The following is a 25,023-nucleotide window of genomic DNA, read 5'->3' as shown; positions in this document are numbered from 1 at the left end:
AGCCCCGCCAAGCGCTTCCCAGCTTCTAGCGTTCTCGCCCGGGCAGGAGCAGGCTGCGGGAGTGCGGGAGACGTGACTGGTGCCTGGCTGGCCTCAGCTCCGCTCTCGCCTTCCCTTTGGACCTAGGAGCCAGGCCTCTCTGCAGAAGGCTCAGGGGCCGGGGGTGTGCAAACTGCCAACGCCTCCCGCAAGCAGAGCTCTTTGTCAGGCAAAGAGAGCGCCCAGGGCTGCATTCCCCAGCGGTTGCTTGGCCGCCCAGACGAAGCGCTGGGCGGAGGGAATCAGGGTCCCAGCGCCCCTGGCTGGGCGAGGCAGCACCACAGCCAGAGGGATCCTCCGTTTGTGCCCAGCAAGCGCCTGCCAGACTGGGCTTCCCTGGAGCTCTCCCCCAGCGTAGAGTCGTGTGGATGTGGTTTGGGGCCTTCCCCGGTGCGTTTGGGCTAGGGAGAGCACAGCCCCAGCGCAGGGGAACCAGTCCCTGAGCAGAGAGCTCCGGGCAAGTGCTCTGTGCCCAGGCCTGGAAGCCCGGTTCCCAGCACGCCGGAGAGAAGAGAGGGGTTGCGGGCCTGTTACTGGGAAGGACCGAGCGAGCTGCCAGAGCGGCGGAGCTCCAGCTCTGCGCCCAGGCGCGATAGCGCAGAGCCCCGGCCGAGAGGCTGCTCTGGCCTGGGCGAGCCCCGCCAAGCGCTTCCCAGCTTCTAGCGTTCTCGCCCGGGCAGGAGCAGGCTGCGGGAGTGCGGGAGACGTGACTGGCGCCTGGCTGGCCTCAGCTCCGCTCTGGCCTTCCCTTTGGACCTAGGAGCCAGGCCTCTCTGCAGAAGGCTCAGGGGCCGGGGGTGTGCAAACTGCCAACGCCTCCCGCAAGCAGAGCTCTTTGTCAGGCAAAGAGAGCGCCCAGGGCTGCATTGCCCAGCGGTTGCTTGGCCGCCCAGACGAAGCGCTGGGCGGAGGGAATCAGGGTCCCAGCGCCCCTGGCTGGGTGAGGCAGCACCACAGCCAGAGGGATCGTCCGTTTGTGCCCAGCAAGCGCCTGCCAGACTGGGCTTCCCTGGAGCTCTCCCCCAGCGTAGAGTCGTGTGGATGTGGTTTGGGGCCTTCCCCGGTGCGTTTGGGCTAGGGAGAGCACAGCCCCAGCGCAGGGGAACCAGTCCCTGAGCAGAGAGCTCCGGGCAAGTGCTCTGTGCCCAGGCCTGGAAGCCCGGTTCCCAGCACGCCGGAGAGAAGAGAGGGGTTGCGGGCCTGTTACTGGGAAGGACCGAGCGAGCTGCCAGAGCGGCGGAGCTCCAGCTCTGCGCCCAGGCGCGATAGCGCAGAGCCCCGGCCGAGAGGCTGCTCTGGCCTGGGCGAGCCCCGCCAAGCGCTTCCCAGCTTCTAGCGTTCTCGCCCGGGCAGGAGCAGGCTGCGGGAGTGCGGGAGACGTGACTGGCGCCTGGCTGGCCTCAGCTCCGCTCTGGCCTTCCCTTTGGACCTAGGAGCCAGGCCTCTCTGCAGAAGGCTCAGGGGCCGGGGGTGTGCAAACTGCCAACGCCTCCCGCAAGCAGAGCTCTTTGTCAGGCAAAGAGAGCGCCCAGGGCTGCATTCCCCAGCGGTTGCTTGGCCGCCCAGACGAAGCGCTGGGCGGAGGGAATCAGGGTCCCAGCGCCCCTGGCTGGGCGAGGCAGCACCACAGCCAGAGGGATCCTCCGTTTGTGCCCAGCAAGCGCCTGCCAGACTGGGCTTCCCTGGAGCTCTCCCCCAGCGTAGAGTCGTGTGGATGTGGTTTGGGGCCTTCCCCGGTGCGTTTGGGCTAGGGAGAGCACAGCCCCAGCGCAGGGGAACCAGTCCCTGAGCAGAGAGCTCCGGGCAAGTGCTCTGCGCCCAGGCCTGGAAGCCCGGTTCCCAGCACGCCGGAGAGAAGAGAGGGGTTGCGGGCCTGTTACTGGGAAGGACCGAGCGAGCTGCCAGAGCGGCGGAGCTCCAGCTCTGCGCCCAGGCGCGATAGCGCAGAGCCCCGGCCGAGAGGCTGCTCTGGCCTGGGTGAGCCCCGCCAAGCGCTTCCCAGCTTCTAGCGTTCTCGCCCGGGCAGGAGCAGGCTGCGGGAGTGCGGGAGACGTGACTGGCGCCTGGCTGGCCTCAGCTCCGCTCTGGCCTTCCCTTTGGACCTAGGAGCCAGGCCTCTCTGCAGAAGGCTCAGGGGCCGGGGGTGTGCAAACTGCCAAAGCCTCCCGCAAGCAGAGCTCTTTGTCAGGCAAAGAGAGCGCCCAGGGCTGCATTCCCCAGCGGTTGCTTGGCCGCCCAGACGAAGCGCTGGGCGGAGGGAATCAGGGTCCCAGCGCCCCTGGCTGGGCGAGGCAGCACCACAGCCAGAGGGATCCTCCGTTTGTGCCCAGCAAGCGCCTGCCAGACTGGGCTTCCCTGGAGCTCTCCCCCAGCGTAGAGTCGTGTGGATGTGGTTTGGGGCCTTCCCCGGTGCGTTTGGGCTAGGGAGAGCACAGCCCCAGCGCAGGGGAACCAGTCCCTGAGCAGAGAGCTCCGGGCAAGTGCTCTGTGCCCAGGCCTGGAAGCCCGGTTCCCAGCACGCCGGAGAGAAGAGAGGGGTTGCAGGCCTGTTACTGGGAAGGACCGAGCGAGCTGCCAGAGCGGCGGAGCTCCAGCTCTGCGCCCAGGCGCGATAGCGCAGAGCCCCGGCCGAGAGGCTGCTCTGGCCTGGGCGAGCCCCGCCAAGCGCTTCCCAGCTTCTAGCGTTCTCGCCCGGGCAGGAGCAGGCCCGGGCAGGAGCAGGCTGCGGGAGTGCGGGAGACGTGACTGGCGCCTGGCTGGCCTCAGCTCCGCTCTCGCCTTCCCTTTGGACCTAGGAGCCAGGCCTCTCTGCAGAAGGCTCAGGGACCGGGGGTGTGCAAACTGCCAAAGCCTCCCGCAAGCAGAGCTCTTTGTCAGGCAAAGAGAGCGCCCAGGGCTGCATTCCCCAGCGGTTGCTTGGCCGCCCAGACGAAGCGCTGGGCGGAGGGAATCAGGGTCCCAGCGCCCCTGGCTGGGCGAGGCAGCACCACAGCCAGAGGGATCCTCCGTTTGTGCCCAGCAAGCGCCTGCCAGACTGGGCTTCCCTGGAGCTCTCCCCCAGCGTAGAGTCGTGTGGATGTGGTTTGGGGCCTTCCCCGGTGCGTTTGGGCTAGGGAGAGCACAGCCCCAGCGCAGGGGAACCAGTCCCTGAGCAGAGAGCTCCGGGCAAGTGCTCTGTGCCCAGGCCTGGAAGCCCGGTTCCCAGCACGCCGGAGAGAAGAGAGGGGTTGCGGGCCTGTTACTGGGAAGGACCGAGCGAGCTGCCAGAGCGGCGGAGCTCCAGCTCTGCGCCCAAGCGCGATAGCGCAGAGCCCCGGCCGAGAGGCTGCTCTGGCCTGGGCGAGCCCCGCCAAGCGCTTCCCAGCTTCTAGCGTTCTCGCCCGGGCAGGAGCAGGCCCGGGCAGGAGCAGGCTGCGGGAGTGCGGGAGACGTGACTGGCGCCTGGCTGGCCTCAGCTCCGCTCTGGCCTTCCCTTTGGACCTAGGAGCCAGGCCTCTCTGCAGAAGGCTCAGGGGCCTGGGGTGTGCAAACTGCCAAAGCCTCCCGCAAGCAGAGCTCTTTGTCAGGCAAAGAGAGCGCCCAGGGCTGCATTCCCCAGCGGTTGCTTGGCCGCCCAGACGAAGCGCTGGGCGGAGGGAATCAGGGTCCCAGCGCCCCTGGCTGGGCGAGGCAGCACCACAGCCAGAGGGATCCTCCGTTTGTGCCCAGCAAGCGCCTGCCAGACTGGGCTTCCCTGGAGCTCTCCCCCAGCGTAGAGTCGTGTGGATGTGGTTTGGGGCCTTCCCCGGTGCGTTTGGGCTAGGGAGAGCACAGCCCCAGCGCAGGGGAACCAGTCCCTGAGCAGAGAGCTCCGGGCAAGTGCTCTGCGCCCAGGCCTGGAAGCCCGGTTCCCAGCACGCCGGAGAGAAGAGAGGGGTTGCGGGCCTGTTACTGGGAAGGACCGAGCGAGCTGCCAGAGCGGCGGAGCTCCAGCTCTGCGCCCAGGCGCGATAGCGCAGAGCCCCGGCCGAGAGGCTGCTCTGGCCTGGGCGAGCCCCGCCAAGCGCTTCCCAGTTTCTAGCGTTCTCGCCCGGGCAGGAGCAGGCTGCGGGAGTGCGGGAGACGTGACTGGCGCCTGGCTGGCCTCAGCTCCGCTCTGGCCTTCCCTTTGGACCTAGGAGCCAGGCCTCTCTGCAGAAGGCTCAGGGGCCGGGGGTGTGCAAACTGCCAAAGCCTCCCGCAAGCAGAGCTCTTTGTCAGGCAAAGAGAGCGCCCAGGGCTGCATTCCCCAGCGGTTGCTTGGCCGCCCAGACGAAGCGCTGGGCGGAGGGAATCAGGGTCCCAGCGCCCCTGGCTGGGCGAGGCAGCACCACAGCCAGAGGGATCCTCCGTTTGTGCCCAGCAAGCGCCTGCCAGACTGGGCTTCCCTGGAGCTCTCCCCCAGCGTAGAGTCGTGTGGATGTGGTTTGGGGCCTTCCCCGGTGCGTTTGGGCTAGGGAGAGCACAGCCCCAGCGCAGGGGAACCAGTCCCTGAGCAGAGAGCTCCGGGCAAGTGCTCTGCGCCCAGGCCTGGAAGCCCGGTTCCCAGCACGCCGGAGAGAAGAGAGGGGTTGCGGGCCTGTTACTGGGAAGGACCGAGCGAGCTGCCAGAGCGGCGGAGCTCCAGCTCTGCGCCCAGGCGCGATAGCGCAGAGCCCCGGCCGAGAGGCTGCTCTGGCCTGGGCGAGCCCCGCCAAGCGCTTCCCAGCTTCTAGCGTTCTCGCCCGGGCAGGAGCAGGCTGCGGGAGTGCGGGAGACGTGACTGGCGCCTGGCTGGCCTCAGCTCCGCTCTGGCCTTCCCTTTGGACCTAGGAGCCAGGCCTCTCTGCAGAAGGCTCAGGGGCCGGGGGTGTGCAAACTGCCAAAGCCTCCCGCAAGCAGAGCTCTTTGTCAGGCAAAGAGAGCGCCCAGGGCTGCATTCCCCAGCGGTTGCTTGGCCGCCCAGACGAAGCGCTGGGCGGAGGGAATCAGGGTCCCAGCGCCCCTGGCTGGGCGAGGCAGCACCACAGCCAGAGGGATCCTCCGTTTGTGCCCAGCAAGCGCCTGCCAGACTGGGCTTCCCTGGAGCTCTCCCCCAGCGTAGAGTCGTGTGGATGTGGTTTGGGGCCTTCCCCGGTGCGTTTGGGCTAGGGAGAGCACAGCCCCAGCGCAGGGGAACCAGTCCCTGAGCAGAGAGCTCCGGGCAAGTGCTCTGCGCCCAGGCCTGGAAGCCCGGTTCCCAGCACGCCGGAGAGAAGAGAGGGGTTGCGGGCCTGTTACTGGGAAGGACCGAGCGAGCTGCCAGAGCGGCGGAGCTCCAGCTCTGCGCCCAGGCGCGATAGCGCAGAGCCCCGGCCGAGAGGCTGCTCTGGCCTGGGCGAGCCCCGCCAAGCGCTTCCCAGCTTCTAGCGTTCTCGCCCGGGCAGGAGCAGGCTGCGGGAGTGCGGGAGACGTGACTGGCGCCTGGCTGGCCTCAGCTCCGCTCTCGCCTTCCCTTTGGACCTAGGAGCCAGGCCTCTGTGCAGAAGGCTCAGGGGCCGGGGGTGTGCAAACTGCCAACGCCTCCCGCAAGCAGAGCTCTTTGTCAGGCAAAGAGAGCGCCCAGGGCTGCATTCCCCAGCGGTTGCTTGGCCGCCCAGACGAAGCGCTGGGCGGAGGGAATCAGGGTCCCAGCGCCCCTGGCTGGGCGAGGCAGCACCACAGCCAGAGGGATCCTCCGTTTGTGCCCAGCAAGCGCCTGCCAGACTGGGCTTCCCTGGAGCTCTCCCCCAGCGTAGAGTCGTGTGGATGTGGTTTGGGGCCTTCCCCGGTGCGTTTGGGCTAGGGAGAGCACAGCCCCAGCGCAGGGGAACCAGTCCCTGAGCAGAGAGCTCCGGGCAAGTGCTCTGCGCCCAGGCCTGGAAGCCCGGTTCCCAGCACGCCGGAGAGAAGAGAGGGGTTGCGGGCCTGTTACTGGGAAGGACCGAGCGAGCTGCCAGAGCGGCGGAGCTCCAGCTCTGCGCCCAGGCGCGATAGCGCAGAGCCCCGGCCGAGAGGCTGCTCTGGCCTGGGCGAGCCCCGCCAAGCGCTTCCCAGCTTCTAGCGTTCTCGCCCGGGCAGGAGCAGGCTGCGGGAGTGCGGGAGACGTGACTGGCGCCTGGCTGGCCTCAGCTCCGCTCTCGCCTTCCCTTTGGACCTAGGAGCCAGGCCTCTCTGCAGAAGGCTCAGGGGCCGGGGGTGTGCAAACTGCCAAAGCCTCCCGCAAGCAGAGCTCTTTGTCAGGCAAAGAGAGCGCCCAGGGCTGCATTCCCCAGCGGTTGCTTGGCCGCCCAGACGAAGCGCTGGGCGGAGGGAATCAGGGTCCCAGCGCCCCTGGCTGGGCGAGGCAGCACCACAGCCAGAGGGATCCTCCGTTTGTGCCCAGCAAGCGCCTGCCAGACTGGGCTTCCCTGGAGCTCTCCCCCAGCGTAGAGTCGTGTGGATGTGGTTTGGGGCCTTCCCCGGTGCGTTTGGGCTAGGGAGAGCACAGCCCCAGCGCAGGGGAACCAGTCCCTGAGCAGAGAGCTCCGGGCAAGTGCTCTGCGCCCAGGCCTGGAAGCCCGGTTCCCAGCACGCCGGAGAGAAGAGAGGGGTTGCGGGCCTGTTACTGGGAAGGACCGAGCGAGCTGCCAGAGCGGCGGAGCTCCAGCTCTGCGCCCAGGCGCGATAGCGCAGAGCCCCGGCCGAGAGGCTGCTCTGGCCTGGGCGAGCCCCGCCAAGCGCTTCCCAGCTTCTAGCGTTCTCGCCCGGGCAGGAGCAGGCTGCGGGAGTGCGGGAGACGTGACTGGCGCCTGGCTGGCCTCAGCTCCGCTCTCGCCTTCCCTTTGGACCTAGGAGCCAGGCCTCTCTGCAGAAGGCTCAGGGGCCGGGGGTGTGCAAACTGCCAAAGCCTCCCGCAAGCAGAGCTCTTTGTCAGGCAAAGAGAGCGCCCAGGGCTGCATTCCCCAGCGGTTGCTTGGCCGCCCAGACGAAGCGCTGGGCGGAGGGAATCAGGGTCCCAGCGCCCCTGGCTGGGCGAGGCAGCACCACAGCCAGAGGGATCCTCCGTTTGTGCCCAGCAAGCGCCTGCCAGACTGGGCTTCCCTGGAGCTCTCCCCCAGCGTAGAGTCGTGTGGATGTGGTTTGGGGCCTTCCCCGGTGCGTTTGGGCTAGGGAGAGCACAGCCCCAGCGCAGGGGAACTAATCCCTGAGCAGAGAGCTCCGGGCAAGTGCTCTGCGCCCAGGCCTGGAAGCCCGGTTCCCAGCACGCCGGAGAGAAGAGAGGGGTTGCGGGCCTGTTACTGGGAAGGACCGAGCGAGCTGCCAGAGCGGCGGAGCTCCAGCTCTGCGCCCAGGCGCGATAGCGCAGAGCCCCGGCCGAGAGGCTGCTCTGGCCTGGGCGAGCCCCGCCAAGCGCTTCCCAGCTTCTAGCGTTCTCGCCCGGGCAGGAGCAGGCTGCGGGAGTGCGGGAGACGTGACTGGCGCCTGGCTGGCCTCAGCTCCGCTCTGGCCTTCCCTTTGGACCTAGGAGCCAGGCCTCTCTGCAGAAGGCTCAGGGGCCGGGGGTGTGCAAACTGCCAAAGCCTCCCGCAAGCAGAGCTCTTTGTCAGGCAAAGAGAGCGCCCAGGGCTGCATTCCCCAGCGGTTGCTTGGCCGCCCAGACGAAGCGCTGGGCGGAGGGAATCAGGGTCCCAGCGCCCCTGGCTGGGCGAGGCAGCACCACAGCCAGAGGGATCCTCCGTTTGTGCCCAGCAAGCGCCTGCCAGACTGGGCTTCCCTGGAGCTCTCCCCCAGCGTAGAGTCGTGTGGATGTGGTTTGGGGCCTTCCCCGGTGCGTTTGGGCTAGGGAGAGCACAGCCCCAGCGCAGGGGAACCAGTCCCTGAGCAGAGAGCTCCGGGCAAGTGCTCTGTGCCCAGGCCTGGAAGCCCGGTTCCCAGCACGCCGGAGAGAAGAGAGGGGTTGCGGGCCTGTTACTGGGAAGGACCGAGCGAGCTGCCAGAGCGGCGGAGCTCCAGCTCTGCGCCCAGGCGCGATAGCGCAGAGCCCCGGCCGAGAGGCTGCTCTGGCCTGGGCGAGCCCCGCCAAGCGCTTCCCAGCTTCTAGCGTTCTCGCCCGGGCAGGAGCAGGCTGCGGGAGTGCGGGAGACGTGACTGGCGCCTGGCTGGCCTCAGCTCCGCTCTCGCCTTCCCTTTGGACCTAGGAGCCAGGCCTCTCTGCAGAAGGCTCAGGGGCCAGGGGTGTGCAAACTGCCAAAGCCTCCCGCAAGCAGAGCTCTTTGTCAGGCAAAGAGAGCGCCCAGGGCTGCATTCCCCAGCGGTTGCTTGGCCGCCCAGACGAAGCGCTGGGCGGAGGGAATCAGGGTCCCAGCGCCCCTGGCTGGGCGAGGCAGCACCACAGCCAGAGGGATCGTCCGTTTGTGCCCAGCAAGCGCCTGCCAGACTGGGCTTCCCTGGAGCTCTCCCCCAGCGTAGAGTCGTGTGGATGTGGTTTGGGGCCTTCCCCAGTGCGTTTGGGCTAGGGAGAGCACAGCCCCAGCGCAGGGGAACCAGTCCCTGAGCAGAGAGCTCCGGGCAAGTGCTCTGCGCCCAGGCCTGGAAGCCCGGTTCCCAGCACGCCGGAGAGAAGAGAGGGGTTGCGGGCCTGTTACTGGGAAGGACCGAGCGAGCTGCCAGAGCGGCGGAGCTCCAGCTCTGCGCCCAGGCGCGATAGCGCAGAGCCCCGGCCGAGAGGCTGCTCTGGCCTGGGCGAGCCCCGCCAAGCGCTTCCCAGCTTCTAGCGTTCTCGCCCGGGCAGGAGCAGGCTGCGGGAGTGCGGGAGACGTGACTGGCGCCTGGCTGGCCTCAGCTCCGCTCTGGCCTTCCCTTTGGACCTAGGAGCCAGGCCTCTCTGCAGAAAGCTCAGGGGCCGGGGGTGTGCAAACTGCCAAAGCCTCCCGCAAGCAGAGCTCTTTGTCAGGCAAAGAGAGCGCCCAGGGCTGCATTCCCCAGCGGTTGCTTGGCCGCCCAGACGAAGCGCTGGGCGGAGGGAATCAGGGTCCCAGCGCCCCTGGCTGGGCGAGGCAGCACCACAGCCAGAGGGATCCTCCGTTTGTGCCCAGCAAGCGCCTGCCAGACTGGGCTTCCCTGGAGCTCTCCCCCAGCGTAGAGTCGTGTGGATGTGGTTTGGGGCCTTCCCCGGTGCGTTTGGGCTAGGGAGAGCACAGCCCCAGCGCAGGGGAACCAGTCCCTGAGCAGAGAGCTCCGGGCAAGTGCTCTGTGCCCAGGCCTGGAAGCCCGGTTCCCAGCACGCCGGAGAGAAGAGAGGGGTTGCGGGCCTGTTACTGGGAAGGACCGAGCGAGCTGCCAGAGCGGCGGAGCTCCAGCTCTGCGCCCAGGCGCGATAGCGCAGAGCCCCGGCCGAGAGGCTGCTCTGGCCTGGGCGAGCCCCGCCAAGCGCTTCCCAGCTTCTAGCGTTCTCGCCCGGGCAGGAGCAGGCTGCGGGAGTGCGGGAGACGTGACTGGCGCCTGGCTGGCCTCAGCTCCGCTCTGGCCTTCCCTTTGGACCTAGGAGCCAGGCCTCTCTGCAGAAGGCTCAGGGGCCGGGGGTGTGCAAACTGCCAAAGCCTCCCGCAAGCAGAGCTCTTTGTCAGGCAAAGAGAGCGCCCAGGGCTGCATTCCCCAGCGGTTGCTTGGCCGCCCAGACGAAGCGCTGGGCGGAGGGAATCAGGGTCCCAGCGCCCCTGGCTGGGCGAGGCAGCACCACAGCCAGAGGGATCCTCCGTTTGTGCCCAGCAAGCGCCTGCCAGACTGGGCTTCCCTGGAGCTCTCCCCCAGCGTAGAGTCGTGTGGATGTGGTTTGGGGCCTTCCCCGGTGCGTTTGGGCTAGGGAGAGCACAGCCCCAGCGCAGGGGAACCAGTCCCTGAGCAGAGAGCTCCGGGCAAGTGCTCTGCGCCCAGGCCTGGAAGCCCGGTTCCCAGCACGCCGGAGAGAAGAGAGGGGTTGCGGGCCTGTTACTGGGAAGGACCGAGCGAGCTGCCAGAGCGGCGGAGCTCCAGCTCTGCGCCCAGGCGCGATAGCGCAGAGCCCCGGCCGAGAGGCTGCTCTGGCCTGGGCGAGCCCCGCCAAGCGCTTCCCAGCTTCTAGCGTTCTCGCCCGGGCAGGAGCAGGCTGCGGGAGTGCGGGAGACGTGACTGGCGCCTGGCTGGCCTCAGCTCCGCTCTCGCCTTCCCTTTGGACCTAGGAGCCAGGCCTCTGTGCAGAAGGCTCAGGGGCCGGGGGTGTGCAAACTGCCAACGCCTCCCGCAAGCAGAGCTCTTTGTCAGGCAAAGAGAGCGCCCAGGGCTGCATTCCCCAGCGGTTGCTTGGCCGCCCAGACGAAGCGCTGGGCGGAGGGAATCAGGGTCCCAGCGCCCCTGGCTGGGCGAGGCAGCACCACAGCCAGAGGGATCGTCCGTTTGTGCCCAGCAAGCGCCTGCCAGACTGGGCTTCCCTGGAGCTCTCCCCCAGCGTAGAGTCGTGTGGATGTGGTTTGGGGCCTTCCCCGGTGCGTTTGGGCTAGGGAGAGCACAGCCCCAGCGCAGGGGAACCAGTCCCTGAGCAGAGAGCTCCGGGCAAGTGCTCTGCGCCCAGGCCTGGAAGCCCGGTTCCCAGCACGCCGGAGAGAAGAGAGGGGTTGCGGGCCTGTTACTGGGAAGGACCGAGCGAGCTGCCAGAGCGGCGGAGCTCCAGCTCTGCGCCCAGGCGCGATAGCGCAGAGCCCCGGCCGAGAGGCTGCTCTGGCCTGGGCGAGCCCCGCCAAGCGCTTCCCAGCTTCTAGCGTTCTCGCCCGGGCAGGAGCAGGCTGCGGGAGTGCGGGAGACGTGACTGGCGCCTGGCTGGCCTCAGCTCCGCTCTGGCCTTCCCTTTGGACCTAGGAGCCAGGCCTCTCTGCAGAAGGCTCAGGGGCCGAGGGTGTGCAAACTGCCAAAGCCTCCCGCAAGCAGAGCTCTTTGTCAGGCAAAGAGAGCGCCCAGGGCTGCATTCCCCAGCGGTTGCTTGGCCGCCCAGACGAAGCGCTGGGCGGAGGGAATCAGTGTCCCAGCGCCCCTGGCTGGGCGAGGCAGCACCACAGCCAGAGGGATCCTCCGTTTGTGCCCAGCAAGCGCCTGCCAGACTGGGCTTCCCTGGAGCTCTCCCCCAGCGTAGAGTCGTGTGGATGTGGTTTGGGGCCTTCCCCGGTGCGTTTGGGCTAGGGAGAGCACAGCCCCAGCGCAGGGGAACCAGTCCCTGAGCAGAGAGCTCCGGGCAAGTGCTCTGCGCCCAGGCCTGGAAGCCCGGTTCCCAGCACGCCGGAGAGAAGAGAGGGGTTGCGGGCCTGTTACTGGGAAGGACCGAGCGAGCTGCCAGAGCGGCGGAGCTCCAGCTCTGCGCCCAGGCGCGATAGCGCAGAGCCCCGGCCGAGAGGCTGCTCTGGCCTGGGCGAGCCCCGCCAAGCGCTTCCCAGCTTCTAGCGTTCTCGCCCGGGCAGGAGCAGGCTGCGGGAGTGCGGGAGACGTGACTGGCGCCTGGCTGGCCTCAGCTCCGCTCTCGCCTTCCCTTTGGACCTAGGAGCCAGGCCTCTCTGCAGAAGGCTCAGGGGCCGGGGGTGTGCAAACTGCCAACGCCTCCCGCAAGCAGAGCTCTTTGTCAGGCAAAGAGAGCCCCCAGGGCTGCATTCCCCAGCGGTTGCTTGGCCGCCCAGAGGAAGCGCTGGGCGGAGGGAATCAGGGTCCCAGCGCCCCTGGCTGGGCGAGGCAGCACCACAGCCAGAGGGATCCTCCGTTTGTGCCCAGCAAGCGCCTGCCAGACTGGGCTTCCCTGGAGCTCTCCCCCAGCGTAGAGTCGTGTGGATGTGGTTTGGGGCCTTCCCCGGTGCGTTTGGGCTAGGGAGAGCACAGCCCCAGCGCAGGGGAACCATTCCCTGAGCAGAGAGCTCCGGGCAAGTGCTCTGGGCCCAGGCCTGGAAGCGCAGTTCCCAGCACGCCGGAGAGAAGAGAGGGGTTGCGGGCCTGTTACTGGGAAGGACCGAGCGAGCTGCCAGAGCGGCGGAGCTCCAGCTCTGCGCCCAGGCGCGATAGCGCAGAGCCCCGGCCGAGAGGCTGCTCTGGCCTGGGCGAGCCCCGCCAAGCGCTTCCCAGCTTCTAGCGTTCTCGCCCGGGCAGGAGCAGGCTGCGGGAGTGCGGGAGACGTGACTGGCGCCTGGCTGGCCTCAGCTCCGCTCTCGCCTTCCCTTTGGACCTAGGAGCCAGGCCTCTCTGCAGAAGGCTCAGGGGCCGGGGGTGTGCAAACTGCCAACGCCTCCCGCAAGCAGAGCTCTTTGTCAGGCAAAGAGAGCGCCCAGGGCTGCATTCCCCAGCGGTTGCTTGGCCGCCCAGACGAAGCGCTGGGCGGAGGGAATCAGGGTCCCAGCGCCCCTGGCTGGGCGAGGCAGCACCACAGCCAGAGGGATCCTCCGTTTGTGCCCAGCAAGCGCCTGCCAGACTGGGCTTCCCTGGAGCTCTCCCCCAGCGTAGAGTCGTGTGGATGTGGTTTGGGGCCTTCCCCGGTGCGTTTGGGCTAGGGAGAGCACAGCCCCAGCGCAGGGGAACCAGTCCCTGAGCAGAGAGCTCCGGGCAAGTGCTCTGTGCCCAGGCCTGGAAGCCCAGTTCCCAGCACGCCGGAGAGAAGAGAGGGGTTGCGGGCCTGTTACTGGGAAGGACCGAGCGAGCTGCCAGAGCGGCGGAGCTCCAGCTCTGCGCCCAGGCGCGATAGCGCAGAGCCCCGGCCGAGAGGCTGCTCTGGCCTGGGCGAGCCCCGCCAAGCGCTTCCCAGCTTCTAGCGTTCTCGCCCGGGCAGGAGCAGGCTGCGGGAGTGCGGGAGACGTGACTGGCGCCTGGCTGGCCTCAGCTCCGCTCTCGCCTTCCCTTTGGACCTAGGAGCCAGGCCTCTCTGCAGAAGGCTCAGGGGCCGGGGGTGTGCAAACTGCCAACGCCTCCCGCAAGCAGAGCTCTTTGTCAGGCAAAGAGAGCGCCCAGGGCTGCATTCCCCAGCGGTTGCTTGGCCGCCCAGACGAAGCGCTTGGCGGAGGGAATCAGGGTCCCAGCGCCCCTGGCTGGGCGAGGCAGCACCACAGCCAGAGGGATCCTCCGTTTGTGCCCAGCAAGCGCCTGCCAGACTGGGCTTCCCTGGAGCTCTCCCCCAGCGTAGAGTCGTGTGGATGTGGTTTGGGGCCTTCCCCGGTGCGTTTGGGCTAGGGAGAGCACAGCCCCAGCGCAGGGGAACCAGTCCCTGAGCAGAGAGCTCCGGGCAAGTGCTCTGTGCCCAGGCCTGGAAGCCCAGTTCCCACCACGCCGGAGAGAAGAGAGGGGTTGCGGGCCTGTTACTGGGAAGGACCGAGCGAGCTGCCAGAGCGGCGGAGCTCCAGCTCTGCGCCCAGGCGCGATAGCGCAGAGCCCCGGCCGAGAGGCTGCTCTGGCCTGGGCGAGCCCCGCCAAGCGCTTCCCAGCTTCTAGCGTTCTCGCCCGGGCAGGAGCAGGCTGCGGGAGTGCGGGAGACGTGACTGGCGCCTGGCTGGCCTCAGCTCCGCTCTCGCCTTCCCTTTGGACCTAGGAGCCAGGCCTCTCTGCAGAAGGCTCAGGGGCCGGGGGTGTGCAAACTGCCAACGCCTCCCGCAAGCAGAGCTCTTTGTCAGGCAAAGAGAGCGCCCAGGGCTGCATTCCCCAGCGGTTGCTTGGCCGCCCAGACGAAGCGCTGGGCGGAGGGAATCAGGGTCCCAGCGCCCCTGGCTGGGCGAGGCAGCACCACAGCCAGAGGGATCCTCCGTTTGTGCCCAGCAAGCGCCTGCCAGACTGGGCTTCCCTGGAGCTCTCCCCCAGCGTAGAGTCGTGTGGATGTGGTTTGGGGCCTTCCCCGGTGCGTTTGGGCTAGGGAGAGCACAGCCCCAGCGCAGGGGAACCAGTCCCTGAGCAGAGAGCTCCGGGCAAGTGCTCTGTGCCCAGGCCTGGAAGCCCGGTTCCCAGCACGCCGGAGAGAAGAGAGGGGTTGCGGGCCTGTTACTGGGAAGGACCGAGCGAGCTGCCAGAGCGGCGGAGCTCCAGCTCTGCGCCCAGGCGTGATAGCGCAGAGCCCCGGCCGAGAGGCTGCTCTGGCCTGGGCGAGCCCCGCCAAGCGCTTCCCAGTTTCTAGCGTTCTCGCCCGGGCAGGAGCAGGCTGCGGGAGTGCGGGAGACGTGACTGGCGCCTGGCTGGCCTCAGCTCCGCTCTGGCCTTCCCTTTGGACCTAGGAGCCAGGCCTCTCTGCAGAAGGCTCAGGGGCCGGGGGTGTGCAAACTGCCAAAGCCTCCCGCAAGCAGAGCTCTTTGTCAGGCAAAGAGAGCGCCCAGGGCTGCATTCCCCAGCGGTTGCTTGGCCGCCCAGACGAAGCGCTGGGCGGAGGGAATCAGGGTCCCAGCGCCCCTGGCTGGGCGAGGCAGCACCACAGCCAGAGGGATCCTCCGTTTGTGCCCAGCAAGCGCCTGCCAGACTGGGCTTCCCTGGAGCTCTCCCCCAGCGTAGAGTCGTGTGGATGTGGTTTGGGGCCTTCCCCGGTGCGTTTGGGCTAGGGAGAGCACAGCCCCAGCGCAGGGGAACCAGTCCCTGAGCAGAGAGCTCCGGGCAAGTGCTCTGTGCCCAGGCCTGGAAGCCCGGTTCCCAGCACGCCGGAGAGAAGAGAGGGGTTGCGGGCCTGTTACTGGGAAGGACCGAGCGAGCTGCCAGAGCGGCGGAGCTCCAGCTCTGCGCCCAGGCGCGATAGCGCAGAGCCCCGGCCGAGAGGCTGCTCTGGCCTGGGCGAGCCCCGCCAAGCGCTTCCCAGCTTCTAGCGTTCTCGCCCGGGCAGGAGCAGGCTGCGGGAGTGCGGGAGACGTGACTGGCGCCTGGCTGGCCTCAGCTCCGCTCTCGCCTTCCCTTTGGACCTAGGAGCCAGGCCTCTCTGCAGAAGGCTCAGGGGCCGGGGGTGTGCAAACTGCCAAAGCCTCCCGCAAGCAGAGCTCTTTGTCAGGCAAAGAGAGCGCCCAGGGCTGCATTCCCCAGCAGTTGCTTGGCCGCCCAGACGAAGCGCTGGGCGGAGGGAATCAGGGTCCCAGCGCCCCTGGCTGGGCGAGGCAGCACCACAGCCAGAGGGATCCTCCGTTTGTGCCCAGCAAGCGCCTGCCAGACTGGGCTTCCCTGGAGCTCTCCCCCAGCGTAGAGTCGTGTGGATGTGGTTTGGGGCCTTCCCCGGTGCGTTTGGGCTAGGGAGAGCACAGCCCCAGCGCAGGGGAACCAGTCCCTGAGCAGAGAGCTCCGGGCAAGTGCTCTGCGCCCAGGCCTGGAAGCCCGGTTCCCAGCACGCCGGAGAGAAGAGAGGGGTTGCGGGCCTGTTACTGGGAAGGACCGAGCGAGCTGCCAGAGCGGCGGAGCTCCAGCTCTGCGCCCAGGCGCGATAGCGCAGAGCCCCGGCCGAGAGGCTGCTCTGGCCTGGGCGAGCCCCGCCAAGCGCTTCCCAGCTTCTAGCGTTCTCGCCCGGGCAGGAGCAGGCTGCGGGAGTGCGGGAGACGTGACTGGCGCCTGGCTGGCCTCAGCTCCGCTCTCGCCTTCCCTTTGGACCTAGGAGCCAGGCCTCTCTGCAGAAGGCTCAGGGGCCGGGGGTGTGCAAACTGCCAACGCCTCCCGCAAGCAGAGCTCTTTGTCAGGCAAAGAGAGCCCCCAGGGCTGCATTCCCCAGCGGTTGCTTGGCCGCCCAGAGGAAGCGCTGGGCGGAGGGAATCAGGGTCCCAGCGCCCCTGGCTGGGCGAGGCAGCACCACAGCCAGAGGGATCCTCCGTTTGTGCCCAGCAAGCGCCTGCCAGACTGGGCTTCCCTGGAGCTCTCCCCCAGCGTAGAGTCGTGTGGATGTGGTTTGGGGCCTTCCCCGGTGCGTTTGGGCTAGGGAGAGCACAGCCCCAGCGCAGGGGAACCATTCCCTGAGCAGAGAGCTCCGGGCAAGTGCTCTGGGCCCAGGCCTGGAAGCGCAGTTCCCAGCACGCCGGAGAGAAGAGAGGGGTTGCGGGCCTGTTACTGGGAAGGACCGAGCGAGCTGCCAGAGCGGCGGAGCTCCAGCTCTGCGCCCAGGCGCGATAGCGCAGAGCCCCGGCCGAGAGGCTGCTCTGGCCTGGGCGAGCCCCGCCAAGCGCTTCCCAGCTTCTAGCGTTCTCGCCCGGGCAGGAGCAGGCTGCGGGAGTGCGGGAGACGTGACTGGCGCCTGGCTGGCCTCAGCTCCGCTCTCGCCTTCCCTTTGGACCTAGGAGCCAGGCCTCTCTGCAGAAGGCTCAGGGGCCGGGGGTGTGCAAACTGCCAACGCCTCCCGCAAGCAGAGCTCTTTGTCAGGCAAAGAGAGCGCCCAGGGCTGCATTCCCCAGCGGTTGCTTGGCCGCCCAGACGAAGCGCTGGGCGGAGGGAATCAGGGTCCCAGCGCCCCTGGCTGGGCGAGGCAGCACCACAGCCAGAGGGATCCTCCGTTTGTGCCCAGCAAGCGCCTGCCAGACTGGGCTTCCCTGGAGCTCTCCCCCAGCGTAGAGTCGTGTGGATGTGGTTTGGGGCCTTCCCCGGTGCGTTTGGGCTAGGGAGAGCACAGCCCCAGCGCAGGGGAACCAGTCCCTGAGCAGAGAGCTCCGGGCAAGTGCTCTGTGCCCAGGCCTGGAAGCCCAGTTCCCAGCACGCCGGAGAGAAGAGAGGGGTTGCGGGCCTGTTACTGGGAAGGACCGAGCGAGCTGCCAGAGCGGCGGAGCTCCAGCTCTGCGCCCAGGCGCGATAGCGCAGAGCCCCGGCCGAGAGGCTGCTCTGGCCTGGGCGAGCCCCGCCAAGCGCTTCCCAGCTTCTAGCGTTCTCGCCCGGGCAGGAGCAGGCTGCGGGAGTGCGGGAGACGTGACTGGCGCCTGGCTGGCCTCAGCTCCGCTCTCGCCTTCCCTTTGGACCTAGGAGCCAGGCCTCTCTGCAGAAGGCTCAGGGGCCGGGGGTGTGCAAACTGCCAACGCCTCCCGCAAGCAGAGCTCTTTGTCAGGCAAAGAGAGCGCCCAGGGCTGCATTCCCCAGCGGTTGCTTGGCCGCCCAGACGAAGCGCTTGGCGGAGGGAATCAGGGTCCCAGCGCCCCTGGCTGGGCGAGGCAGCACCACAGCCAGAGGGATCCTCCGTTTGTGCCCAGCAAGCGCCTGCCAGACTGGGCTTCCCTGGAGCTCTCCCCCAGCGTAGAGTCGTGTGGATGTGGTTTGGGGCCTTCCCCGGTGCGTTTGGGCTAGGGAGAGCACAGCCCCAGCGCAGGGGAACCAGTCCCTGAGCAGAGAGCTCCGGGCAAGTGCTCTGTGCCCAGGCCTGGAAGCCCAGTTCCCACCACGCCGGAGAGAAGAGAGGGGTTGCGGGCCTGTTACTGGGAAGGACCGAGCGAGCTGCCAGAGCGGCGGAGCTCCAGCTCTGCGCCCAGGCGCGATAGCGCAGAGCCCCGGCCGAGAGGCTGCTCTGGCCTGGGCGAGCCCCGCCAAGCGCTTCCCAGCTTCTAGCGTTCTCGCCCGGGCAGGAGCAGGCTGCGGGAGTGCGGGAGACGTGACTGGCGCCTGGCTGGCCTCAGCTCCGCTCTGGCCTTCCCTTTGGACCTAGGAGCCAGGCCTCTCTGCAGAAGGCTCAGGGGCCGGGGGTGTGCAAACTGCCAACGCCTCCCGCAAGCAGAGCTCTTTGTCAGGCAAAGAGAGCGCCCAGGGCTGCATTCCCCAGCGGTTGCTTGGCCGCCCAGACGAAGCGCTGGGCGGAGGGAATCAGGGTCCCAGCGCCCCTGGCTGGGCGAGGCAGCACCACAGCCAGAGGGATCCTCCGTTTGTGCCCAGCAAGCGCCTGCCAGACTGGGCTTCCCTGGAGCTCTCCCCCAGCGTAGAGTCGTGTGGATGTGGTTTGGGGCCTTCCCCGGTGCGTTTGGGCTAGGGAGAGCACAGCCCCAGCGCAGGGGAACCAGTCCCTGAGCAGAGAGCTCCGGGCAAGTGCTCTGTGCCCAGGCCTGGAAGCCCGGTTCCCAGCACGCCGGAGAGAAGAGAGGGGTTGCGGGCCTGTTACTGGGAAGGACCGAGCGAGCTGCCAGAGCGGCGGAGCTCCAGCTCTGCGCCCAGGCGTGATAGCGCAGAGCCCCGGCCGAGAGGCTGCTCTGGCCTGGGCGAGCCCCGCCAAGCGCTTCCCAGTTTCTAGCGTTCTCGCCCGGGCAGGAGCAGGCTGCGGGAGTGCGGGAGACGTGACTGGCGCCTGGCTGGCCTCAGCTCCGCTCTGGCCTTCCCTTTGGACCTAGGAGCCAGGCCTCTCTGCAGAAGGCTCAGGGGCCGGGGGTGTGCAAACTGCCAAAGCCTCCCGCAAGCAGAGCTCTTTGTCAGGCAAAGAGAGCGCCCAGGGCTGCATTCCCCAGCGGTTGCTTGGCCGCCCAGACGAAGCGCTGGGCGGAGGGAATCAGGGTCCCAGCGCCCCTGGCTGGGCGAGGCAGCACCACAGCCAGAGGGATCCTCCGTTTGTGCCCAGCAAGCGCCTGCCAGACTGGGCTTCCCTGGAGCTCTCCCCCAGCGTAGAGTCGTGTGGATGTGGTTTGGGGCCTTCCCCGGTGCGTTTGGGCTAGGGAGAGCACAGCCCCAGCGCAGGGGAACCAGTCCCTGAGCAGAGAGCTCCGGGCAAGTGCTCTGTGCCCAGGCCTGGAAGCCCGGTTCCCAGCACGCCGGAGAGAAGAGAGGGGTTGCGGGCCTGTTACTGGGAAGGACCGAGCGAGCTGCCAGAGCGGCGGAGCTCCAGCTCTGCGCCCAGGCGCGATAGCGCAGAGCCCCGGCCGAGAGGCTGCTCTGGCCTGGGCGAGCCCCGCCAAGCGCTTCCCAGCTTCTAGCGTTCTCGCCCGGGCAGGAGCAGGCTGCGGGAGTGCGGGAGACGTGACTGGCGCCTGGCTGGCCTCAGCTCCGCTCTCGCCTTCCCTTTGGACCTAGGAGCCAGGCCTCTCTGCAGAAGGCTCAGGGGCCGGGGGTGTGCAAACTGCCAAAGCCTCCCGCAAGCAGAGCTCTTTGTCAGGCAAAGAGAGCGCCCAGGGCTGCATTCCCCAGCAGTTGCTTGGCCGCCCAGACGAAGCGCTGGGCGGAGGGAATCAGGGTCCCAGCGCCCCTGGCTGGGCGAGGCAGCACCACAGCCAGAGGGATCCTCCGTTTGTGCCCAGCAAGCGCCTGCCAGACTGGGCTTCCCTGGAGCTCTCCCCCAGCGTAGAGTCGTGTGGATGTGGTTTGGGGCCTTCCCCGGTGCGTTTGGGCTAGGGAGAGCACAGCCCCAGCGCAGGGGAACCATTCCCTGAGCAGAGAGCTCCGGGCAAGTGCTCTGGGCCCAGGCCTGGAAGCGCAGTTCCCAGCACGCCGGAGAGAAGAGAGGGGTTGCGGGCCTGTTACTGGGAAGGACCGAGCGAGCTGCCAGAGCGGCGGAGCTCCAGCTCTGCGCCCAGGCGCGATAGCGCAGAGCCCCGGCCGAGAGGCTGCTCTGGCCTGGGCGAGCCCCGCCAAGCGCTTCCCAGCTTCTAGCGTTCTCGCCCGGGCAGGAGCAGGCTGCGGGAGTGCGGGAGACGTGACTGGCGCCTGGCTGGCCTCAGCTCCGCTCTCGCCTTCCCTTTGGACCTAGGAGCCAGGCCTCTCTGCAGAAGGCTCAGGGGCCGGGGGTGTGCAAACTGCCAACGCCTCCCGCAAGCAGAGCTCTTTGTCAGGCAAAGAGAGCGCCCAGGGCTGCATTCCCCAGCGGTTGCTTGGCCGCCCAGACGAAGCGCTTGGCGGAGGGAATCAGGGTCCCAGCGCCCCTGGCTGGGCGAGGCAGCACCACAGCCAGAGGGATCCTCCGTTTGTGCCCAGCAAGCGCCTGCCAGACTGGGCTTCCCTGGAGCTCTCCCCCAGCGTAGAGTCGTGTGGATGTGGTTTGGGGCCTTCCCCGGTGCGTTTGGGCTAGGGAGAGCACAGCCCCAGCGCAGGGGAACCAGTCCCTGAGCAGAGAGCTCCGGGCAAGTGCTCTGTGCCCAGGCCTGGAAGCCCAGTTCCCAGCACGCCGGAGAGAAGAGAGGGGTTGCGGGCCTGTTACTGGGAAGGACCGAGCGAGCTGCCAGAGCGGCGGAGCTCCAGCTCTGCGCCCAGGCGCGATAGCGCAGAGCCCCGGCCGAGAGGCTGCTCTGGCCTGGGCGAGCCCCGCCAAGCGCTTCCCAGCTTCTAGCGTTCTCGCCCGGGCAGGAGCAGGCTGCGGGAGTGCGGGAGACGTGACTGGCGCCTGGCTGGCCTCAGCTCCGCTCTCGCCTTCCCTTTGGACCTAGGAGCCAGGCCTCTCTGCAGAAGGCTCAGGGGCCGGGGGTGTGCAAACTGCCAACGCCTCCCGCAAGCAGAGCTCTTTGTCAGGCAAAGAGAGCGCCCAGGGCTGCATTCCCCAGCGGTTGCTTGGCCGCCCAGACGAAGCGCTTGGCGGAGGGAATCAGGGTCCCAGCGCCCCTGGCTGGGCGAGGCAGCACCACAGCCAGAGGGATCCTCCGTTTGTGCCCAGCAAGCGCCTGCCAGACTGGGCTTCCCTGGAGCTCTCCCCCATAGTAGAGTCGTGTGGATGTGGTTTGGGGCCTTCCCCGGTGCGTTTGGGCTAGGGAGAGCACAGCCCCAGCGCAGGGGAACCAGTCCCTGAGCAGAGAGCTCCGGGCAAGTGCTCTGTGCCCAGGCCTGGAAGCCCAGTTCCCACCACGCCGGAGAGAAGAGAGGGGTTGCGGGCCTGTTACTGGGAAGGACCGAGCGAGCTGCCAGAGCGGCGGAGCTCCAGCTCTGCGCCCAGGCGCGATAGCGCAGAGCCCCGGCCGAGAGGCTGCTCTGGCCTGGGCGAGCCCCGCCAAGCGCTTCCCAGCTTCTAGCGTTCTCGCCCGGGCAGGAGCAGGCTGCGGGAGTGCGGGAGACGTGACTGGCGCCTGGCTGGCCTCAGCTCCGCTCTGGCCTTCCCTTTGGACCTAGGAGCCAGGCCTCTCTGCAGAAGGCTCAGGGGCCGGGGGTGTGCAAACTGCCAACGCCTCCCGCAAGCAGAGCTCTTTGTCAGGCAAAGAGAGCGCCCAGGGCTGCATTCCCCAGCGGTTGCTTGGCCGCCCAGACGAAGCGCTGGGCGGAGGGAATCAGGGTCCCAGCGCCCCTGGCTGGGCGAGGCAGCACCACAGCCAGAGGGATCCTCCGTTTGTGCCCAGCAAGCGCCTGCCAGACTGGGCTTCCCTGGAGCTCTCCCCCAGCGTAGAGTCGTGTGGATGTGGTTTGGGGCCTTCCCCGGTGCGTTTGGGCTAGGGAGAGCACAGCCCCAGCGCAGGGGAACCAGTCCCTGAGCAGAGAGCTCCGGGCAAGTGCTCTGTGCCCAGGCCTGGAAGCCCGGTTCCCAGCACGCCGGAGAGAAGAGAGGGGTTGCGGGCCTGTTACTGGGAAGGACCGAGCGAGCTGCCAGAGCGGCGGAGCTCCAGCTCTGCGCCCAGGCGTGATAGCGCAGAGCCCCGGCCGAGAGGCTGCTCTGGCCTGGGCGAGCCCCGCCAAGCGCTTCCCAGTTTCTAGCGTTCTCGCCCGGGCAGGAGCAGGCTGCGGGAGTGCGGGAGACGTGACTGGCGCCTGGCTGGCCTCAGCTCCGCTCTGGCCTTCCCTTTGGACCTAGGAGCCAGGCCTCTCTGCAGAAGGCTCAGGGGCCGGGGGTGTGCAAACTGCCAAAGCCTCCCGCAAGCAGAGCTCTTTGTCAGGCAAAGAGAGCGCCCAGGGCTGCATTCCCCAGCGGTTGCTTGGCCGCCCAGACGAAGCGCTGGGCGGAGGGAATCAGGGTCCCAGCGCCCCTGGCTGGGCGAGGCAGCACCACAGCCAGAGGGATCCTCCGTTTGTGCCCAGCAAGCGCCTGCCAGACTGGGCTTCCCTGGAGCTCTCCCCCAGCGTAGAGTCGTGTGGATGTGGTTTGGGGCCTTCCCCGGTGCGTTTGGGCTAGGGAGAGCACAGCCCCAGCGCAGGGGAACCAGTCCCTGAGCAGAGAGCTCCGGGCAAGTGCTCTGTGCCCAGGCCTGGAAGCCCGGTTCCCAGCACGCCGGAGAGAAGAGAGGGGTTGCGGGCCTGTTACTGGGAAGGACCGAGCGAGCTGCCAGAGCGGCGGAGCTCCAGCTCTGCGCCCAGGCGCGATAGCGCAGAGCCCCGGCCGAGAGGCTGCTCTGGCCTGGGCGAGCCCCGCCAAGCGCTTCCCAGCTTCTAGCGTTCTCGCCCGGGCAGGAGCAGGCTGCGGGAGTGCGGGAGACGTGACTGGCGCCTGGCTGGCCTCAGCTCCGCTCTCGCCTTCCCTTTGGACCTAGGAGCCAGGCCTCTCTGCAGAAGGCTCAGGGGCCGGGGGTGTGCAAACTGCCAAAGCCTCCCGCAAGCAGAGCTCTTTGTCAGGCAAAGAGAGCGCCCAGGGCTGCATTCCCCAGCAGTTGCTTGGCCGCCCAGACGAAGCGCTGGGCGGAGGGAATCAGGGTCCCAGCGCCCCTGGCTGGGCGAGGCAGCACCACAGCCAGAGGGATCCTCCGTTTGTGCCCAGCAAGCGCCTGCCAGACTGGGCTTCCCTGGAGCTCTCCCCCAGCGTAGAGTCGTGTGGATGTGGTTTGGGGCCTTCCCCGGTGCGTTTGGGCTAGGGAGAGCACAGCCCCAGCGCAGGGGAACCAGTCCCTGAGCAGAGAGCTCCGGGCAAGTGCTCTGCGCCCAGGCCTGGAAGCCCGGTTCCCAGCACGCCAGAGAGAAGAGAGGGGTTGCGGGCCTGTTACTGGGAAGGACCGAGCGAGCTGCCAGAGCGGCGGAGCTCCAGCTCTGCGCCCAGGCGCGATAGCGCAGAGCCCCGGCCGAGAGGCTGCTCTGGCCTGGGCGAGCCCCGCCAAGCGCTTCCCAGCTTCTAGCGTTCTCGCCCGGGCAGGAGCAGGCTGCGGGAGTGCGGGAGACGTGACTGGCGCCTGGCTGGCCTCAGCTCCGCTCTCGCCTTCCCTTTGGACCTAGGAGCCAGGCCTCTCTGCAGAAGGCTCAGGGGCCGGGGGTGTGCAAACTGCCAACGCCTCCCGCAAGCAGAGCTCTTTGTCAGGCAAAGAGAGCCCCCAGGGCTGCATTCCCCAGCGGTTGCTTGGCCGCCCAGAGGAAGCGCTGGGCGGAGGGAATCAGGGTCCCAGCGCCCCTGGCTGGGCGAGGCAGCACCACAGCCAGAGGGATCCTCCGTTTGTGCCCAGCAAGCGCCTGCCAGACTGGGCTTCCCTGGAGCTCTCCCCCAGCGTAGAGTCGTGTGGATGTGGTTTGGGGCCTTCCCCGGTGCGTTTGGGCTAGGGAGAGCACAGCCCCAGCGCAGGGGAACCATTCCCTGAGCAGAGAGCTCCGGGCAAGTGCTCTGGGCCCAGGCCTGGAAGCGCAGTTCCCAGCACGCCGGAGAGAAGAGAGGGGTTGCGGGCCTGTTACTGGGAAGGACCGAGCGAGCTGCCAGAGCGGCGGAGCTCCAGCTCTGCGCCCAGGCGCGATAGCGCAGAGCCCCGGCCGAGAGGCTTCTCTGGCCTGGGCGAGCCCCGCCAAGCGCTTCCCAGCTTCTAGCGTTCTCGCCCGGGCAGGAGCAGGCTGCGGGAGTGCGGGAGACGTGACTGGCGCCTGGCTGGCCTCAGCTCCGCTCTCGCCTTCCCTTTGGACCTAGGAGCCAGGCCTCTCTGCAGAAGGCTCAGGGGCCGGGGGTGTGCAAACTGCCAACGCCTCCCGCAAGCAGAGCTCTTTGTCAGGCAAAGAGAGCGCCCAGGGCTGCATTCCCCAGCGGTTGCTTGGCCGCCCAGACGAAGCGCTGGGCGGAGGGAATCAGGGTCCCAGCGCCCCTGGCTGGGCGAGGCAGCACCACAGCCAGAGGGATCCTCCGTTTGTGCCCAGCAAGCGCCTGCCAGACTGGGCTTCCCTGGAGCTCTCCCCCAGCGTAGAGTCGTGTGGATGTGGTTTGGGGCCTTCCCCGGTGCGTTTGGGCTAGGGAGAGCACAGCCCCAGCGCAGGGGAACCAGTCCCTGAGCAGAGAGCTCCGGGCAAGTGCTCTGTGCCCAGGCCTGGAAGCCCAGTTCCCAGCACGCCGGAGAGAAGAGAGGGGTTGCGGGCCTGTTACTGGGAAGGACCGAGCGAGCTGCCAGAGCGGCGGAGCTCCAGCTCTGCGCCCAGGCGCGATAGCGCAGAGCCCCGGCCGAGAGGCTGCTCTGGCCTGGGCGAGCCCCGCCAAGCGCTTCCCAGCTTCTAGCGTTCTCGCCCGGGCAGGAGCAGGCTGCGGGAGTGCGGGAGACGTGACTGGCGCCTGGCTGGCCTCAGCTCCGCTCTCGCCTTCCCTTTGGACCTAGGAGCCAGGCCTCTCTGCAGAAGGCTCAGGGGCCGGGGGTGTGCAAACTGCCAACGCCTCCCGCAAGCAGAGCTCTTTGTCAGGCAAAGAGAGCGCCCAGGGCTGCATTCCCCAGCGGTTGCTTGGCCGCCCAGACGAAGCGCTTGGCGGAGGGAATCAGGGTCCCAGCGCCCCTGGCTGGGCGAGGCAGCACCACAGCCAGAGGGATCCTCCGTTTGTGCCCAGCAAGCGCCTGCCAGACTGGGCTTCCCTGGAGCTCTCCCCCAGCGTAGAGTCGTGTGGATGTGGTTTGGGGCCTTCCCCGGTGCGTTTGGGCTAGGGAGAGCACAGCCCCAGCGCAGGGGAACCAGTCCCTGAGCAGAGAGCTCCGGGCAAGTGCTCTGTGCCCAGGCCTGGAAGCCCAGTTCCCACCACGCCGGAGAGAAGAGAGGGGTTGCGGGCCTGTTACTGGGAAGGACCGAGCGAGCTGCCAGAGCGGCGGAGCTCCAGCTCTGCGCCCAGGCGCGATAGCGCAGAGCCCCGGCCGAGAGGCTGCTCTGGCCTGGGCGAGCCCCGCCAAGCGCTTCCCAGCTTCTAGCGTTCTCGCCCGGGCAGGAGCAGGCTGCGGGAGTGCGGGAGACGTGACTGGCGCCTGGCTG

This window comes from Bubalus kerabau, chromosome 3, assembly GCF_029407905.1.
Source record: "Bubalus kerabau isolate K-KA32 ecotype Philippines breed swamp buffalo chromosome 3, PCC_UOA_SB_1v2, whole genome shotgun sequence".
Lineage (NCBI taxonomy): Eukaryota > Metazoa > Chordata > Mammalia > Artiodactyla > Bovidae > Bubalus > Bubalus kerabau.
The sequence above is the reverse complement of the archived record's forward strand: the minus strand, read 5'-3'. Positions refer to the sequence as shown.